This window comes from Hordeum vulgare, chromosome 1H, assembly GCF_904849725.1.
Source record: "Hordeum vulgare subsp. vulgare chromosome 1H, MorexV3_pseudomolecules_assembly, whole genome shotgun sequence".
In the NCBI taxonomy this organism is placed as follows: Eukaryota; Viridiplantae; Streptophyta; class Magnoliopsida; order Poales; family Poaceae; genus Hordeum; species Hordeum vulgare.
In genome coordinates this window covers 516363515-516385136 of record NC_058518.1, presented here as the reverse complement: position 1 = coordinate 516385136, position 21622 = coordinate 516363515, and positions in this window count along the sequence as shown.

Below are 21622 nucleotides of genomic sequence, written 5' to 3'. Positions count from 1 at the left end.
GTTCTCCTTCACCAAACCAGACCGCTCCGATATGCACGCTTCGAAGGTATACCAATGAGACGTGTCGTGTAACGAACGCATATGATGTATGAGATGATTGTATGTTTGCACCTATATATGTTGCCCGTTGCACGTTGTCCCTCTTATGTTGTGTCCCGACACATGGGAACCCGGTAACCGGGATCACCCCATCATTATTTACCGTTCCCGCACACGCTTCCAGATCGTGGCACCGATATCTCGTTGAGTATCGGGATAGGTACGTTGCCGTGGCATCATTTCCGTCTTGCCGACATAGTTCCCCTTTCGCTCGCCGTGGCGACATTTGTTTCTTTCTCTTCTTGTCGTGGTGTTGATGAACTTGCATGCATAACGCATTCATGGCATATAATCTTGTGTTGCATGTTCTTGTGTCGTAGCTCCGTTCTTTGTTCCGTGTGTTAACCGTTTAGGATGCCATGTAGGATCATCGCTACACCCTTGCCATGTTAACAAAAATTAAATATTGCGGTGTAAATAATCGAGAGTGAATTAAATAATTAATCGTGGAGTTTCGTCGATATGCAACTCGTTGCATATCGAGCTTCACTTAATGTGTAGTGTTTGCGTGAGGTGAATTGCCATGCCATCCCGTGCATCGATAAACTGATCATGCATCATGTTGTGCATCGTGTGGTGAATATCTGTGTTGATGTTTGTTTCCGGTTTGCTCCGTCTCGATAGACTTCCGCAAGCGTGTCGGAATGTGAGGACCCGTTCAACTACATTGGTTCGTCGACTTCTCGGAGTCATTCTTCTTCTCAGCGGGATCTCAGACAAGATGACCATTTCCCCAGATACCATTACTATCAATGCCATGCTAGTTTTATCGCTTCTATCGTTATGTCTCGTTGCCTACCACATGTTAAATATCAGCCTCTCAACAATGCCATGAAACCTTCAACCTGTTCAACCTAGCAAACCACTGATTGGCTATGTTACTGCTTGCTTAACCCTGTGTTAGCGTTGCTAGTTGCAGGTGCAGTTGCTTCCATGTGATAACATGGGTTCCTTGTTATATCACCATATCCAAATGCTATTTACTTTAATGCACCTATATACTTGGTAAAAGGTGGAAGGCTCGGCCTTTCTAGCCTGGTGTTTTGTTCCACCTTTGCCCCCTTAGTTTCGGCTACCGGTGTTATGTTCCATAATTGAGCGCTCCTAACACGATCGGGGTTGTTATGGGGACCCCCTTGATAATTCGTTTTAGATTATGACTGGTCTGGCAAGGCCCAACTTTGGTACTACATTTGCCTAAACACCTAATAAAATTGCATAGGGACTTTCCGGACCCCGAGGATAATTTAATCAACCCCCGGGCCAGTGCTCCTCATGAGTGTTGGTCCAAATTGGCAGACTACGGGGCCACCGTGTGGCAACCCGAGGTTTGGTATCTCCTAGTGTGACCCATCCGTCGTGTCCTGAGAACGAGGTACGTGACTCCTATCGGGATCGTCGACACGTCGGGCGGCCTTGCTGGATTAGTTTTACCTTTGACGAAACATCTTGTGCATCGGGATCCGGTGATGCTTTGGGTAATCTCAGAGTTGAGGTTTTCCACTAGGGAATCCGACGAGGTCGCGAGCTTCGTGATTGAGGATTTCTATGCGGCTTGTGGTAATTTGAGATGGACTAGTTGGAGCACCCCTCTAGGGTTAAATCTTTCGGAAAGCCGTGCCCGCGGTTATGTGGCAACGTGGAAACTTTGGTTAACACTGGTTCTAGATAACTTGAAGTTAACTTAATTAAAACCTACCAACTGTGTGCGTAACCGTGACTGGCTCTTTCGTGAGTTCCTTCTCCGATCGAGGACACGGTGGGGTTATGTCTGACGTAGGTAGGTGTTCAGGATCATTCATTTGCTCAACAGTAGTTCATGTCCGTTATGCGTAGATCTTCCCCTCTTTATTTCTTGTACTCGTAGGTTCAGCCACCAAATATAAGCTTAGCCGCTGCTGCAACCTCACGACTTAACCTTACGTCACCTAATAAGCTTTGCTAGTCTTGATACCTTTGGAAATGAGATTGCTGAGTCCCCTATGGCTCACAGATTACTACAACACCAGTTGCAGGTACAGGTAAAGGTTACTTGACGCGAGCGCGTTGATTGTTCATTTGGAGTTGCTTCTTCTTCTTCTTCTTCGATCTAGGAAGGGTTCCAGGCCGGCAGCCTGGGATAGCAAGGATGGACGTCGTTCTTCTTTTGTCGTTTGTTTCCGTCCGTAGTCGGACCCTGCTCTTACTCTTGATGAATATGTAATGTACTGCTGTGACTCTGATGTAGCTTGTGGCGAGTGGAAGCCAATTCCATATATATACCTCTTCTTTGCAATACATGTACTTGTAACGATATCCATTCTTGCGACACGACGAGATGCCCTTCTATCCCTGACGAGGCCTTCGTGCCAAATTGAGGATAGGGTCGCATCTTGGGCGTGACAAGTTGGTATCAGAGCAGTACCGACCTAGGTGCCCCCTTGATTGAGCTCGAGGGAATTCTCGAGCACATCGTTATCATTCAGATTTCTTAGTATCTCAGAACGAAGGATGTTCATAATTGCTTCAATACTAGTAGTGGCGAGATAACCCCGATGTCCCCAATACTAGTGCAGATTGTTCGGGAGTACTGCCATACTTTGTATCGTTGTGATCACGAGGGTCTGTTGTAGACGAAGGTCCGAGATTTTGGTTGTGTGTTGACGGATGTGATACAGGTGACGGGTTAGTATAGGAGTTGTGTGAATATTACTCGTTGTATCCGTGTACCAGATAGCATGACCAGATATTTCGGGAATTCATAGGTGGGAATTCAAGTAGTTGCTTATAGGACAATCTTCCAACAAATGCATGATGTCAGGTTGGGGTTCGACATCTAGTGGATTCATTTGTTCACGGTCGACTTACAGCGGTACACGTTGTGTCTTAAAGAGTCCTTGTAGCTTGCTACGACTCGGGGACGCTTCGTATGTCGGGTGCTCTGCCTTGCACTTGATGTCTACTGTAAAATCGAGCCCGTGCGTTCCTGTCCACGAAAATATCGGACGAAATCTTTCTCATGAGTTTGTTCTGGCTTATTTCATAAGCCGTGCCCCTTGTGTTGTTGGAATATGGTAATTCGACTTACTTCGATGTCATATGGTGATTTCATATCCTTCCAAGAGCGGTTCTCATATTTCTATGGGAATGCTAATTAATCCTTTTGCTTAATCAGTTGTCTTATCAATTTTGTCAACCGGAGTCGCCATATCAATTCTTTTTCAACCGGTGTGTTTCTCTCCAAGTGATTCAATCCTTTCCAATGTTGCAACATCAGTCTCTCATTTTATTCCGGAGTTCATCTCATCTAGCCCAAGTTGTCTTTGTTTTTCCCCACCCTCCCGCCCTTTTTCTCAGTGATTCAATTTTCATCCAAGAGTTTTCTTTCATGTGCTTCCATTATCTGTTCTTTTCTCTCTTACCCGGTGATTCATTGTGAAGATTCTCAGGAGTCGAGTTCATCATTTCTTCATTTTGTTCCTTTCTGGTGAATTTAATTCAATTGGACGTGTTCGTGATATCCTATTCATCCTTGTAATTCTTTCCGACGTTGGAAATTCTTTCAGCCTATCTTGTTTATTAATTCCTCTCTCTTTCTATCCAGAGTGTTAAAGGTATTTCAGAAGTTCTGATTTTCAATCCTTCAGTTACTTCGAGGTGCTAACCTCATCTAGTTTTCTTGTACCGGTGCAATATCTCCCGTTCTAGTAATCTTTCCAATGGTGGTTTCTTTGAGTGGGCCCATAACCCACAGGTTCTTTCCCAGGATCTTTCCTGGCTCTTTTAATCTTTTCCCGGAGATCATTTATTCTTTTAACTATGACGTAAGAATGATTTCCATCAGTCGTATTACTTCTTCAAGATCTATTTGAGTTAATTCTCATATTTGGATCAACCTTGCATTCTTCTTTATTCCGGAGTCTCTCGGTTATTCTTGGTGAGGTTCTTCTCGTCATTTTCTCCATTAAAGATTCGAAGGAGTGTTTCTCTCAATCTTGGTTCATTTTCTTGGAGATTAATCATTTCAGCTTGGTGCCATCATCTTAATTGTTGTCAATCATGAGTATCCCTTTCTTTCTATCCGGTGCTTCTCTGAGTTGTTTTCATTCTCGATCCTCCGAAGGCCATCATTTCCGAAGAATCTTCGTTCTCAGCTTTCAGCTTTCACCTTCAATTCTTCTCCATTGGTGTCTCTTCGTTCGTCTCTCAATTATTTTGGTGTCTTGTTTAATTTTTTCTCTCAGGTGAATCACGATCTCTTCATTCTCTTGTATCTCCATTCAATTGTGAATTCTCACTGGTGCTTCCTTCAAATATGCTTCAAGTGGTGCTTACCTATCTCTCTCCTCAAGTTTCTTTCAAGAATAATAAGTTGTATGCTAAATGCGTTGCTTGTCATCAATTAAACTTGATGATGGATAAGCATAACATAATTCTTATTCTTGCTTCATTAGATGATTTCAATTTATCTTCCGGAGTGGCCCACGGTATCAATTCCTTTTTCTCAAGTGTTCTTATCTTTTCTTTTCCGGAGTTACAAGTTTTCTCAAGTGTCTCATCGTGAAGCTTCATCGAACTCTTCACAAGGCTTCAATCTTATTCTTTCATCCTTCATATCTTTGCATCATTCATTTGTATACGGAGGTCCTTCATGGTGGTTTGTCATGATATCAATTCATTCTCAAGTGTTCTTCAAGATTCTTGTTGGAGAACCTCAAGTTTTTCTTCTCTTGCATTTCCAAGTGCATTTGTTCTTCCTTTAGTCTTTGAGGTAGTATTATAGCATTCTTGTTAGTGTAGGAGCCTCGAAGAGTTTTCCTCTCAAGTATGAGATAATTAAACCCACCAATTCTATGATCATGAGATATTTTCACCCCATGATTTCTTCATTGAGCTATCTTGGTTTGGATTTCACCTAAAGCTTTTCCTATGGATTGTTTCTATCATGGTGCTTGTCATTAATCCCAGTTCTCAAGGTATCCTCTTGGTGTAAGAAGTGTTCATAGCTTGTTGCTCCCAATCTATCCTTGTTTCTTTTAGTGGTTGGTGGACACCTCTTAAATGTTGAGATGATCTTCATAAGCCCACTTCTAGCTTGTTATTTTCGTTGTAGGTTTTACAACTACCACGTCATTTCTATGTCCGGGGACTCTTCAATTCTATTGTGATGATAGTTATCATTCTTTTCTTCATTCTCTTCTTCCGCTTGAGCTAGTTCCTATTCTCTTCTTCCGGAGGCATTGTGATGTTGCTCTTTCGGGTCAATCATGTTGTTCTATCAAGATCATGGTGTTCCCTTGTTATATTTAGTTGTTTGTTATGAATATTGTCTATTTCTCTCTTCTTATCGAATTTTTTGTCCCATTTTCCTACCAAAGTGCTGCCGAAATTTTCCGTGAATTCTTGCTTCTTTCTCATACCATTCCTCATCTCTTTGCAACCTTCAAGGATCGTTGGTTTCACTCGTTTGTCAAGAAGCGACTATGTTTTTACCTCTTATTCTTTCTCATCCTCTCCCCCCTTTCATTCTTGGAACTTGGGGCGAGATCCTATTGTAGTGTAGGAGAGTTGTGACAACCCGAGACCGACGTTCCAGAAGATTCCCCTTTATTTCCGTTTCCGTCGTGTGATTATTTTCCTTGTTGCATCATCATTTAGTTTGCATCGTCGCATCATGCATGGCATCCTGCATCGTCTGTTGCGTGTGGTGTTTGGGGTGTGTTGTGCTTCAAGTGCCCCTCTCTCTCGCGGGTCGCCAGGCCACAACCCTAGCGCGCGCAGCCCCCCTCTCTCCTCTTTTATTTATTTTGTGGCGGCGTGAAAGTTTCCATTTTAACCCCTTAAAAATGCGTCTTCTTTTAAAAAAAACCTTTTATTAAATGCGGGGGCAACCCCTTGGGTTTTGTTTATTTTCTCCTCTTGTTTTATTTTAAAACTAGAGCCTCATTTTGTTTATAAAAGAGGTTTTGTTTTATTCTTTAAAAAAAGGTTTCATTTCGTTTCTTTTAATAAAAGATGCCCAAACTATTTTTATAGTTGGGGTATATTTTTTTCAAACGAGCCAAAAGTATTTTCCTAATTTTTTAATCCTTTTCCTAGCTTGTGTGTGTTGCTGTTTTTTTATAAAAAAAAGGAAAAAAAACAAGAGAGAGGAGGAGGCCCACTTGGGCCAAGGCCCAGCCGCGCCCCTGCCTGCCCTAGCGCCAGGAGCCCGAAACCCCATCTCCCTCGCGTCTCCTTCCTCCCCCCGATTCCTCTCGTCTCCTCCCTCTGCCGTAGCCCCTTCCCCCTCCTCGAACCCCTCCAGGGCCCCGATCCCCGCGCCCCTGCTGCCCCTGTCGCCGCGCCAGATCGGGCTGCCGCCTCGTGCCTCCCGTCGGTCCCGCCGCCCCGGTCTCCCGCGCTCTGCTGCCTGGATCCCGTGCAGCGGCCCCACGCGCCTCCTGCTTCCAAGCGCGCAGCTCCGGCGCAGCCGGTGCCCTGCCCGATCCGCCCTTCACCGTTCCCTGGTCACGCAGCCGCTCGCCGTTCCTCGCCTCGCCGTTCGCCCCGCCGCCGGCTTAGCCTCCTGCAGCAGGCCGAGGTGCTCGCCTCCGCCATGGCCTCGGCTCGCCTCTTCTCGCCGCCCCACCATGGCCGTTCCCCGCGCCTGCAGTGGCATGCTTGCGCAGTGCCAATGTGATGCTACTGTCGCGTTGGCCTCCTCCTGCCGCGCTTGCTTGCATGGCCTGCTGACGCTGTAGCTGTTCCTTGCTGCACAGGTAGCTGCTTGGAGTTGCTTTGTGTTGCTGTTGCCTTTGCTCTTGCTGCCTGACCCTGGTGATAGCCGAAGCTGCTGAGGGTGTTGTGCCTGCAGCTTGCTGCCTTGCTTTTGCTCTTGCTGTTGTTGCTATGCCATAGCTCCTGCTGCCGTGTTGCTGCTGCCTTGCTATTGCCGTAGTTGGTGTGCTTGCTGTAGATGTTGTTGCTATTGCTAAACCTGCTGTTGTTGCTCTTGCTGCCGCATGTGCTTGCTTGCCTGCCGTGCCATGCTTAGCTGTTGCTGATGCCTGCCGCAGGAGCATGCTAGGTTGCCTGCTAGCTAGCTAGTTGTCGTAGCATGCTTGCTAGATGATGTAGGTCGCTTGCGGGCGTTTGCTAGTTGGTGTGCTTTCTGCTGCCAGTTGCGTTTGCTGGTGCTTGCCCTAACTGCCATGTGTTGCCGCTAAAGCTGTTGTAGTCGTGTTGCCGCTGACGCTGGTTGCCGTCGCTGAAGACCGCATGCGCCATCCCTGCCATCGTGGATCATCGACAAGTTCGCCGAGTACCCCTACGTCCTCGACGACCCCCGGAAACGTGTTTGACTACCAAAGCCGAAGAACCCGTCTTCCGACGCCAGGTGAACGACTACCGTCGACGAGACCGTGTACCACGACTTCCTCTACTTCCACTATGACCACGACGACCATTGTTCTCCTTCACCGAACCAGACCGCTCCGGTATGATGTATGAGCTGATTGTATGTTTGCACCTATATATGTTGCCCGTTGCATGTTGTCCCTCTTATGTTGTGCCCCGACACATGGGAACCCGGTAACCGGGATCACCCCATAATTATTTACCGTTCCCGCACACGCTTCCAGATCGTGGCACCGATATCTCGTTGAGTATCGGGATAGGTACTTTGCCGTGGCATCGTTTCCGTCTTGCCGACATAGTTCCCCTTTCGCTCGCCGTGGCGACATTTGTTTCTTTCTTTTCTTGCCGTGGTGTTGATGAACTTGCATGCATAACACATTCATGGCATATAATCTTGTGTTGCATGTTCTTGTGCCGTAGCTCCGTTCTTTGTTCCGCGTGTTAACCGTCTAGGATGCCATGTAGGATCATCGCTACACCCTTGCCATGTGAACAACAATTAAGTATTGCGGTGTAAATAATAGAGAGTGAATTATATAATTAATCGTGGAGTTTCGTCGATACGCAACTCGTTGCATATCGAGCTTCACTTAATGTGTAGTGTTTGCGTGAGGTGAATTGCCATGCCATCCCGTGCATCGATGAACTGATCATGCATCAGATTAGGGTATGCATCATGTTGTGCATCGTGTGGTGAATATCTGTGTTGATGTTTGTTTCCGGTTTGCTCCGTCTCGATAGACTTCCGCAAGCGTGTCGGAATGTGAGGACCCGTTCAACTACATTGGTTCGTCGACTTCTCGGAGTCATTCTTCTTCTCAGCGGGATCTCAGGCAAGATGACCATTTCCCCAGATACCATTACTATCATTGCCATGCTAGTTTTATCGCTTCTATCGTTATGTCTCGTTGCCTACCACATGTTAAATATCAGCCTCTCAACAATGCCATGAAACCTTCAACCTGTTCAACCTAGCAAACCACTGATTGGCTATGTTACTGCTTGCTTAACCCTGTGTTAGCGTTGCTAGTTGGAGGTGCAGTTGCTTCCATGTGATAACATGGGTTCCTTGTTATATCACCATATCCAAATGCTATTTAATTTAATGCACCTACATACTTGGTAAAAGGTGGAAGGCTCGGCCTTTCTAGCCTGGTGTTTTGTTCCACCTTTGCCCCCTTAGTTTCGGCTACCGGTGTTATGTTCCATAATTGAGCGCTCCTAACACGATCGGGGTTGTTATGGGGACCCCCTTGATAATTCGTTTTAGATTAAGACTGGTCTGGCAAGGCCCAACTTTGGTACTACATTTTCCTAAACAACTAATAAAATTGCATAGGGACTTTCCGGACCCCGAGGATAATTTAATCAACCCCGGGCCAGTGCTCCTCATGAGTGTTGGTCCAAATTGGCAGACTACGGGGCCACCGCAGGGCAACCCGAGGTTTGGTATCTCCTAGTGTGACCCATCCGTCGTGTCCTGAGAACGAGGTATGCGACTCCTATCGGGATCGTCGACACGTCGGGCGGCCTTGCTCGATTAGTTTTACCTTTGACGAAATATCTTGTGCATCAGGATTCCGGTGATGCTTTGGGTAATCTCAGAGTTGACGTTTTCCACTAGGGAATCCGGCGAGATCGTGAGCTTCGTAATTGAGGATTTCTATGCGGCTTGTGGTAATTTGTGATGGACTAGTTGGAGCACCCCTGCAGGGTTAAATCTTTCGGAAAGTCGTGCCCGCGGTTATGTGGCAACGTGGAAACTTTGTTTAATACTGGTTCTAGATAACTTGAAGTTAACTTAATTAAAACATACCAACTGTGTGCGTAACTGTGACTGTCTCTTTCGTGAGTTCCTTCTCCGATCGAGGACACGGTGGGGTTATGTCTGACGTAGGTAGGTGTTCAGGATCATTCATTTGATCAACAGTAGTTCACGTCCGTTATGCGTAGATCTTCCCCTCTTTATTTCTTGTACTCGTAAGTTTAGCCACCAAATATAAGCTTAGCCGCTGCTGCAACCTCACCACTTAACCATACCTCACCTAATAAGCTTTGCTAGTCTTGATACCTTTGGAAATGAGATTGCTGAGTCCCCTATGGCTCAGAGATTACTACAACACCAGTTGCAGGTACAGGTAAAGGTTACTTGACGCGAGCGCGTTGATTGTTCATTTGGAGTTGCTTCTTCTTCTTCTTCATCATCGATCTAGGATGGGTTCCAGGCTGGCAGCCTGGGATAGCAAGGATGGACGTCGTTCTTCTTTTGTCGTTTGTTTTCGTTCGTAGTCGGACCCTGCTCTTACTCTTGATGAATATGTAATGTACTGCTGTGACTCTGATGTAGCTTGTGGTGAGTGTAAGCCAATTCTATGTATATACCTCTTCTGTTCAGTACATGTACTTGTAACAATATCCATTCTTGCGACACGACGAGATGCGCTTCTATCCCTGACGAGGCCTTCGTGCCAAATTGAGGATAGGGTCGCATGTTGGGCGTGACAGATCCACTCGGAGCATATCTAACGTACCGAGTGGAATCCCCTCTGTACATCGTAACCTCCCAGGAGGGAAACGGTCATACGTTTTCATACACCATAATTAGCATTTCAAGCTTACGTTAGATGTAACGCCAGCGTTTACTCGCCACTACTCCACCCCTGTCCACCGGGCCATTATGAAGGGCAGCGCACTCTATATAAGCCGCCCTTCACCACTGGTGCAGGGGTTGGCACTTGCTGTAATCCCACAATACACTCGACACAAAGCTCCCAGGAGCACTGAGACGTAGGGCTTTTACCTCCACCGTAGAGGGGCCTGAACTCATACATCCTCGCCGTAGCTAAGGCTCTGCCCATATACTTTCGTACCCCATACTTCTACTGTCCGACTTATACCCACGACAATGAGAGTCCACCATACCTACCTATTTGCGGTATCTACCTGCCGTTCCAAGTAAATTTGCATGTGCCATTCTCTAAACTTTCAAGACATAATCTGTTTTGCTTGCCCGAACCGCTCATGTGGTGACAGGGGGCTATTGGTATCTTCCATGTTAGGCATGTTATCCTCGACATGTGTTTATTCACTGTCATTAACAAGAAAGGGGTCGGTAATTGGAATGCCCAGTTCCACGCTAAAATCGAAACCATAACTGTAAAACAAGTCTCCCCCCATATTGATGTTAGTATGGACGGTACCCGAGGATTCGGCTAGCCGTGGAGTGTGATTGATTGGTGGTGGGGGAGTTAAAACTTTACTTTTCTGTTTGGGAACCGCCTATAGCATGAATAGCATGGAAGATATAGAGAACTCTTGGTCATTGCGTTGACAATGAAAGCATGTCACCCAAAATTATTAACTTTGTTTTCAAATCTTGAGCTCTGGCACCTCTGCAAATCAATGCTTCCCTCTGCGAAGGGCCTGTCTATTTATTTTCTTGTTGAGTCATCCTCTCCTTATATAAGCACCAATTAGAGAGCACCTCTGTCATTTATGCTTTGCTTTTGATTGATATTCAATATGACTATGACTGGATCTTCGTTGCTATGAATTACAATGTTTAGTCAGCCCTTGATCTTTGAAAGTGCTCTGCATTTATGTTTTACGGTCTCAGAAAGAGCTAGCGAGATACCACCTATTCATATTGCTTCATGCTTGTTTTAATTGAGTTGTTGGTATCTGAAACTCATTATTATTTGCTCGCTAGCTGATTATGCCATTGATATTAGTTTATCGTGAGACCTTTGTGTCACTTGCTTATGTGGTTAACTTGTGATCTTGCTGAAATTCTGGTTATGAGTTAGACATAGTTGCAACAACAAGATCAAACAGAGTTTGTCAAAGTTTTTTTTTTCTCTTTCAGTTTGTCAACTGAGTTGCTTGAGGACAAGCAAGGTTTTAAGCTTGGGGGAGTTGATACGTCTCCATTGTATCTACTTTTCCAAACTCTTTTGCCCTTGTTTTGGACTCTAATTTGCATGATTTGAATGGAAGTAACCCAGACTCACGCTGTTTTCAGCAGAACTGCCATGGTGTTGTTTTTGTGCAGAAATGAAAGTTCTCGGAACGTCCTGAAAATTTACGGAGAATAGTTCTCGAAAATATGAAAAATACCTACGCAAAGATCCACCGGAGGGGGTGAGCCAGTGGGCCACAAGCCCTGTGGCCGCGGCCACCCCCCCCCCCCAGGCCGCGCCGTCAGGGATTGTGGGGCCCACGTGGCTCTGTCGCCCCAATTCCAGCGCTATTTATTCCCTTTCATCCTGGAAAAAATCAAGAGAGAAGATTTCATCGCGTTTTCGATCCAGAGGCGCCGCCACATCCTGTTCTTGTCCTGGAGGGAAGATCTCGAGTCCATTTTGGGATCTGGATCAAGGAGATTGTCGCCATCGTCATCATCAACCTTCTTCCCTGTCCAATTCCATGAAGCTCTTCATCGTTCGTGAGTAATCTATTCGTAGGCTCGCTGGGCGGTGATGAGTAGGATGAGATCTATCATGTAATCGAGTTAGTTTTGACAGGGATTGATCCCTAGTATCCACTATGTCCTGAGATTGATGTTGCGACTACTTTGCCATGCTTAATGCTTGTCACTAGGGCCCGAGTGCCATGATTTCATATCTGAAATTATTATGTTGCCACCAATATATGTGTGTTTTAGATCCGATCCTACAAGTTGTAGTTACCTATTATGTGTTATGATCCGGCAACCCCGGAGTGACAATAACCGGAACCACTCGTGGTGATGACCATAGTTTGAGGAGTTCATGTGTTCACCAAGTGCTAATGCGTTGGTTCGGTTCTTTATTAAAAGGAGAACCTTAATATCCCGTAGTATCCATTTGGACCCCGCTGCCATGGGAGGGATGGACAATAGATGTCATGCAAGTTCTTTTCCCTAAGCACGTATAACTACACACGGAATACATGCCTACATCACATTGACGAACGGGAGCTAGCCACATATCTCTCCGTGTTATAACTATTGCAGGATGAATGTCATCTAGCAAATCACCGATCCATTGCCTACGAGTTTGTCCCACTTCTACTGTTACTTGCTCTGCTACTACTATTGTTACTACTGTTGCTGCTACTGTTACTTGCTCTGCTGCTACTGTTGTTACTACTGTTGCTGCTACCGTTACTTGCTCCTACTATCACTTGCTTTGTCCTGCTGCTGCTGCTGCCACTACTGTTGCTACTACTGTCACTTGCTTTGTCCTGCTGCTGCTGCCACTACTGTTGCTACTACTGTTACTTGCTACTGTTGCTACTTGCTACTTTTGTCACTACGGTTGTTCCTTACCATTGCTGTTACTCGTTACATTCCTGCGACTTGCTACAATACTTTTCTGGCGCCATTTATACAACAACTAGGAATAGTCTGCCTTGTCAACAAATCGTTTCTGGCACCGTTGCTATCATACTACCTTTGCTGCTTATATCCTGCTTGCAGATACTAATCTTTCAGGTGTGGTTGAGCCGACACCTCAACTGCTAATACTGGAGAATATTCTTTCACTCCCATCATGTCGAACCAACAAATTTGGGTTGAATACTCTACCCTCAAAAACTGTCGTGATCCCAAGCGTTGGTGGGCCATTGCAAGACAATTGCTAATTGTTGAGAAACTGGGGAGTAGCACTTTTCTGGCGTCGTTGCCGTGGGGGCAGCAAGTCATGAATATTTGCACGTCAACAAAGGTATTTCCCTTATCTTTGAGGGATAAGGCGTTGACATGGTATACACTAGTGGGGACAGGGCCTATAGCCCCGGCCCGTAAGGGGCTTTAGTCCCGGTTCAGCAACCGGGACTAAAGGGGCGGGACTAAAGGCCTAACCTTTAGACCCGGCCCTGTTACAAGCCGGGACTAAAGGCCTAACCTTTAGACCCGGCCCTGTTACAAGCCGGGACTAAAGGTGCTCCACGTGGGCGCCTCGTAGCGCCCCAGGAGCAGGCCCTTTAGTCTCGGTTCGTTACACGGACCGGGACTAAAGATTTTCAAAATTTGCTGGTTTTTGGGTTTTTTTTTTAATGAAATTATTTTTGGGTTTTAGAGTTTTAGGGTTTAGGTGTTCGGGAGATTAACGTGATGCCTCGTTTGGTGTTCGGGAATTAGTTTTCATATAATTTAAATAGAAATAATCATGCATATATATATATAAGATTAACTTATCTTACAAGCGAGCACATATATACAATTATATGCAGATCTGAATTATCGGGACTAGAGCCCGTCTATTCAATTACATGGACCAACATCAGTAATGGCCCCTAGTTACACTAAGTCGTCCTTTGTCATCTATAGCTTCCGTCCTCAAAAAGGTCGCAAGCTCCTCTGCAACAGCAATCGCGCGTTGCTCTGGTAGGGACTTCTCCCTCATGGCCCTGTGCTATATAAGAAGAGGAGATGAATATGAATATCAATCATGATAACAAAGAATGACGGGTAAAAATAGAGGTGTGAATGTTCATTGCTTACGTCGAATCTGTGATCCTTGAGCTCAAAGGTAAACGTGCGAATGGTCTCGCAAACATAGTATCCGCATAGATGCGTTCCCCGTGGCTGCTGGTCGCACTTTATGAGAATAGAATATATATAATCAAAATAATAATCTAGCATCATAAATGTATTGAAAATTAATAGAAGTATATCATACTACTACTTACCTGAGCCGCTCTAAAGGTCAGCTTCTCTGGAAAGTTACCGGGAGTCACGCACTTGAACCGCTTCCAAACCCTGCCCGACAAGGATAATGATTTGCTAAGTTTTTCATTAATTGACATATCAAAAAATCATCGAAAGAGACCAATAGAGCGCAAGAATGATTAAAATTACCCTTGGAGCATGTCCTGAAGGCTTTGGAACTATTCCAAGGGTCTCGATAATGGGTCGAAGGCATCAACTCTTCCCTTATCAATTTGAATGTCCAACAGAATCCAATGGAAGTTGCACATGTATGTATGTATATATATATATATGTGTGTGTGTGTGTGTGTGTGTGTGTGTGTGTGTGTGTGTGTCAGTAACTTATCAATTACAGTTATAAGTGAATGGACACAACAGAGTAAAGACCCTCACGTGAAGTTGTATGGAAACAGTATGTGGTCACAGAAATTTTGATCTATTAGAAACCTTAGAAGGTTTTCCTCCGTCTCCTTGGGTTTATCAGTTAGCGTCGCTATATGTATTTTATCTGGGTCAATAAACCCAATATTTAGGATGGTCTTACTTTAACAATCCAGAATCTTTATTCTGCATAATAGAGTACAAGTTATATATAGACAATGAATTGAAATAACTAAACAAGTTATATGTAGACAACGAATTGAAAAACTTACAGACAATAGCAACTCATAAGCGATTTGTCGAGCGTGTCACCATTGTACATCTGGAAGAGTTCATCAAAGTCGATATGGATTTGTTCGGAGCGGCCGTAGTACTCCCGTGGGACACTCAGCACGATCATCGTTCTCCCATTCTTTGATTCACTTAAGTACCATTGATGCAAGTAACGCATATTTGTTGGGAGATCATCTTTGCTGACCAAAGGCTCTCCCATGACAAACTGTGGCTTAGGGGCTACCACAGCCTTGGGTATCCTGTCGTCTTGGGAAGCCAGCAAATCTTCAACGGAGATACCACATTGAGCCGGCAACTCCTTTGCTCTTTCAAAAGCTTGCCCCTGCACCGGAGGGGGAACATTCTTGGTTAACACCTTGAGGGGTGGGATCGACTGTTTGGCCTGTTGTCCAAGCTAAGGAACGTCTGAGTTTTTCTTGCTTGTAGTTGAACTTGATTTGCTCCCACTTGCACTTGCACGTGAGCTGCTCTTTTTCACTTCCTTCTGCAATGTGCGTGTATAGTCATCAGGCTTATAGTGTAAGTCATACTGTGATGGAAGGGTTATGAAGTCTTTTTCCCATGCTATTTGCTTCTCGGTGTATTCTGGGCGGGGCTCGGGTTCCTTCTTTTTCATCTACGCATCATGATGTTCCTTTGCTATCCTGGCGTTTTCCTCGGGGGTACGATCATAAGGTATGATAGGCAGATTAGCATGAGGTACCTTTGGGAGGGGCGACCGTTTGCGCTTTGGGGGGCTCCGTCGCTTAGGAATCATCAGTGGAGCGTTCTTGGTGGCACGCTTCCGCTTAGTATCCTGTGCGGGCGGCGGCGGAGACGGACGACCCAAGTCGGGCGGCGGTGATCGAGATGGACTCGTGTTGTGCTGGCCGACGTCATGTGGAGGGCTTGGAGGTAATGGAGGTGTAGGTGACCTGCAACGACTCAGAGGCGGTGTTGTCCTTGGGGCCGAGCCTGGAAGCTTGATGTAGTTCTTGTCCCATAGGATGACTCCACCCAGTACTTCTCCGAGTGTCCTCTCATCTTCGGGTCCAGCTATGTCGAGCTCCATATCATGAAACCCCGTCATGATTTCATCCACCCAGACTTTAGCAAAGCCAGCTGGAATTTCACGGCCATGCCAGCGTGCATCAGGGCCAGAAGGTAAAGCTTGTCCGAAGGCCACCTTCATGGATATGTTCTTGAATTTCTGATGGAGTTCACATGATGTTGACTCCTTGATTCCATCCACGGGGTAGCCGGGACCGCCCTCTATCATTCTTCGTGCATCGTCGGGCGGGGCCTCAGATTCAGCCACGCTGCTTTTCCGCTTAGATGGGGCGCCGGTAATATCAAGTGCAGGATCTTCCTGGCGCGGTATTCCTCTAAGCTCATCAATCTGCTTCTGTTGCTCGTTAATCCTGGCAAGCAACTGGTTGAACTTGTCATTCTCCTCATCCTGCTGCCGCTTCTTTGCTCTCTCTCGGCTTCTGTAAGTGTCTTGGTCTCTGGAAAACCCAAGCCACCACGGGTAAGAAGGACCGAAGCCTCGCGTTCGTCCTCCATGTTCGTCATTGCCGAGGACCAGTGTGAGCAAATCTTTATCTCTATCTGCAGTGAAATTTCTTCTTCCCTCCTTAATTTCTTTCACTATCCTTCTCCAATTCTCCCTGGGTATCCTAACACCGTCATTGCAGATGAGGTCCCCTGTTTTTTCGTCGTACGACCCACCATGCGCAAGGAACCAATTTCTTGCTCTCAATTCCCACTCATCACGGAGTGGTTCAGGTACGATGCCTTTATCTAGCACATGTTGCTCTTTCTTATCCCACTTTGGGATGGCAGTCTCATAGCCCCCTGGCCCCAGCTTGTGGTGATATTTCTTCTTGTCGGCATTTATCTTGTTCTTTTCTGATAATGCCTGGGCATCTTCTGACTCCTTGTACTCTTGAAATGCCTTCCAGTGATTCGCCTGCTTGGCTAGATACCCCTCGAATACTGGCACTTTCTTTGTCTTCAGATAGTTTTTCCATAGCTTCTTCTTCCAGCTACGGAACAGTTCGGCCATATTCTTTAGAGTCCACTGCTTGTCTTTGGCCCGCAGTTTGTCTGCGGTCTCTTCATTCTCACATTCTGGCAGGTTGAAATGTGACATGAGATCATTCCAAAGATTATCTTTGTACCTTTCGGCGACATAGTCGCTATCGGCTGCCCCTTTGCGCTTGTTCCACTCCCGAACGCTGATCGGGACGTGATCCCTAACGAGAACCCCGCATTGCTTCTTGAATGTGTCAGCAGCATTCTTAGGAAGCTTGGGTTCGCCCGTAGGCATTATCACCCCAAAGGTGTAATGCGTCCGTGCATCCAACTTTCTAGTCGGGCCTCGTTTCGTAGTTTTGCTCGATGTGGAGGCCTAAGAGGGAGAAACATTCGTCAAACGAATATATATGTATACAATATAGAGCTATCTTAAATATTTTTCACATATTACAAGTGATTGTCGAACTTCATATGTATACCTCGCTGGACTTTATTATTTCTTCACCGGCTTCTCCATCAGTGGAGCTATCACCTTCTCCGTCATTGGACCTATCTCCTGCCCCATCGGCTTCATCTTCGTGTCGCTCGACCTCCATTCCAACGTCGTGGTTTAGATATGACGACGGAGATTCAACTGGTTCAACACCGGGTCCGTCTTTGATTATATCTTTGAGAAGTTCTTCCTCTTCGAGGTTCCTGATGTGGATCCATAGTTCTGCAAAAAACGGATTCTCTTAATCTTTGTACCAAAAAATAATTATTCTATTAGGAACTCCGTTCCAAAACAACTTTAGTCCCGGGTCGTGGCAAAACCAAATCATAAAATAAAGTAGTATTCAAATTAGCATGCATTTAATTATAAGCAAATACATCATCTCTTCTGTCCATACATCGTCGAATATTATCACTAATACTCCTCGAATACTATCATACATATAGCACCACTGATACATCTAGAACCGTAGCGCCCGACGGGTATCGGCGCGGGTGGTGGACACCCAAAGAGAAGGAACCATCACAGGATCATAGCTCCAGTGAGATCCCCGAAGAACCTGCCAGGTATGCTCGAACCTGCCCTCCAACGCAACCATGTAGCGACGGACGTGCTCATCCTCCTCGCTGACACGGTGACGTACCACCTCCGCGGTGTCCGGAAGCCTCGGCACCCTCACTGGCCCACGCAACCGCCACCAAACAAGGATCGGGTCAACGACGGGCTGGATCCTCACCAACCTACGCCCCGCCGGAAGGTAGCACCTCCCAATACCAGCCGGGCGGAGCCCAGTCCCGGACAGGGCCCCTCTGATCAAGCAGGTGTCCTCCACCGAGTCGACGACGAGGATGCGGGATAGGCATCGTAAAATGAACTAAAAAATAAACTAGTTCTATTAATTTTCTTGCGAAAAATAAACTATTAACACTTAAGCATATACAATAGAAAAATTACACTATTAACACTTAAGCATATACAATATTACTAATTTCCTTTTTCTTCTTTTCTTCTCCTCTCCTCCTCTTCTTATTCTCCTTTTTCTTCTTTTCTTCCCCTCCTCTTCTTATTTTCCTTTTTCCTAATGCTAAATATTACTAACCCTAATAATCTAGCACAAACCTAATAACAATAGGAATTAAATGACAAAAAAATCTTTTTCTTCTTTTCTTCCCTTTTTCTTCCTTTCTTCTCCTTTTTCTTCTTTTCTTCTCCTTTTTCTTCTTTTCTTCTACTGGCCGGAGTGTTGGGGAGGAGGGGGCGGGGGGCTTACCGGCCGGAGGTGTCGATGGCGCGCGGCGAGGAGGACGGCGAGTAGGACGGTGCGGAGGATGGCGCGACAGCGAGGAGGACGGCAGGCGGCGGCGAGCAGGACGGCGGGCAGCCTGACGGCGTCGTCGAGTTCGTCGCTGTGCCGCGCCGGGCAGGAGAACGAGAGGAAGAAGAAGAGAAATGGACGTTTTGGGTTGGAAATTTTCGAAGTCCCGCTTAAATAGGTGGATCTATAGTCCCGGTGCGTGGCTCGAGCCGGGACTAAAGACCCCCTTTAGTCCCGGGTGGAGCCACGCCCCCGGACTAAAGGCCTCTTTTTGGGCAGACCAAGAGGCGGGAAGCAGGGGGTCTTTAGTCCCAGTGCGTGGCTCCAGCCGGGACTAAAGGGTGTCTTTAGTCCCGGGGCGAGGCTCCACCCGGGACTAAAGCCCCTCCTCGGCTGCACGATAAGTTTAGTGCCACCTCGCCCAGCGAGGGGGACTAACACTTGTTTATAATCCCCGTCGCAGCTTGTCCATCAAGCTCCTCTCTAAAGCAAGCTTAAGGGCCTAAACTTACTGAAAATTGAAACTATATTCGAAATTGTGGAGAAAATTCAATCTAAATTCAAAGTGAGTTCACTTTGAATTTAGATTGAATTTTCTCTATGAGTTCTCATATAGTTTCAATTTTTTCTATTTTCAAAATTAATTATTTTGACTATCCAAACTATTAACTTATTTTGTTATTTTCAATTCAAAACTATGTTTATTAACAATTTCTGACTTCATTTGGTATTCTTCGTGCATTTACTTTTTTTTTTGAGCTAGTTGACCCTGAAATTGAAAAGCACTACAAATGAACTCTGAAAATGTTGAAAGTTGGCATGCTATCATCATTTCACCCACATAGCATGTGTTAAAAAGTTGAGAGGGCTACGACAAAATCTCGATGCACTTCGTGTACAAAACGGACAATCTCTCTCGAAGTATCAGCGTTTCGAACGAGAATTCATCTCTTACAAAGGGATTTCATTTTTTTGAACTTATTTGAACTCCATACTTTTTGTGTGTTCAAAATGCACCATTGAAAGGCACATCACAAATTTTCAGCAATTTCTGACTTCATTTGGTATTTTTCGTGCATTTACTTATTTTTTTTGAGCTAGTTGACCCTGAAATTGAAAAGCACTACAAATGAACTCTGAAAATGTTGAACGTTGGCATGCTATCATCATTTAACCCACATAACATGTGTTAAAAAGTTGAGAGGGCTACGACAAAACCTGGATGCACTTCGTGTACAAAACGGACAATCTCTCTCGAAGTAGAAGCGACCCCCACAATAAGAGACGACATTCTACTTCTCTCATATATGGTGGACACTAGCTCACCTGATTTTTCAACCATCGATAATGGTCGCTACTCCTAGTTCTCCTAGTGCATAATCAATATCTAGCACAAGGAGAAGAAGGAGAAACGACCCCCCACAGCAACAGTCGACATTCTTCTTCTCTCATGTATCGTGGACACTCCCTCACCTGATTTTTCGACCGTCGATGATGGTCGCTACTCCTTCTTCCCCTAGTGCATAACAAATATCTAGCACAAAGAGAAGAAGGAGAAGCAACCCCCACAACAACAGTCGGCATTCTTCTTATCTCATGTATGGTGGACACTTCTTTTTGTATATATATGTGGTCGAAAAGCATGATACCATGAAGTTAGAAAGGGCTAAACAATTCAAAAGTAGCAAATGAAGTTAGAAAGGGCTAAACCATTCAAATTTGGAAACTAGACATATATAAATTGGTCCAAGCAGTACATGATACTAGTCCAAACAGTACATAATAATAGCTACCATAGAGATATATACAAGTGTTCGACGTTGAGAACACTACTCGTCTGAATCGTCTGAATCAGAATGTCCACCTTCCTCGAGGTGGCGCTAGCCATAGTTGACGACTCGAATCTTGCGGTACAACTCGTATGAAACATATGCATCTTTTGCTGCATACTCAATGTTGATAGGATCAAGTGGGCCCTTCTCCCAAAGTTTGTGCTGAGACTTTGGGAAACTGGTCTTCATATCACCATATTCCTCGTCGATCAAGGCAACTGCCATATGAGCCATCGAAGTTCTCTCATGTCGAAGCCTGAATACCGTTTGGAGATCAACGAGGCAAGCAGCTGGTATCTCAATACCGAAGCTATGCCTCATCTTCTGCTTGTCGTTCCTTATGTCAACGCTAGCAAAAGTGATGCCGCTGCGAAGGAAGTCCATGAGTTCTGGACAATGCTTGTCACTCCTGCAACAGAAACAAATTAAAATGGAACAAATGTTACATACTGCTGCAATAAGGAAACATGTTTCACTACAACTAAAGAGAAAATTATCTTTAGGATTCAAATAGAACATATGCAATGGAACCTAGAGAGATCACTATAGCTATCCAATGGAACCTAGAGAGATCACTAGCTATATGCAATTTTCATGACTATGACATATCATATTGCTATCCAATGGAACCTAGAGAGATCACTAGCTATATGCAATTTTCATAACCTTGGATCAAAGAACAACGCATAAAATTGTATCACTACAACTATGATTTCAACGGAACATATTGAACGAATCAGATTTTTCAGATTGTGGAACACTATTCCAATCAGATTGTGTTCACTACAACTAATCAAAATTGTTTCACTACAACTATTTGAAGCGAACCAACTATGATTCCAATGGAACATGTTAAACACTAGTTGATTCTAATACAATTTTTCAGATTATGGAACACTATTCCAATCAAATTGTGTTCCCCTTCAACTAATCAAAATTATTCCACTACAACTATTTGAAGGGAACCAACTATGATTCCAATGGAACATATTAAACACTAGTTGATTCTAATACAATTTTTCAGATTATGGAACACTATTCCAATTAGATTGTGTTCCCCTTCAACTAATCAAAATTGTTTCACTACAACTATTTGAAGGGAACCAACTATGATTGAAACA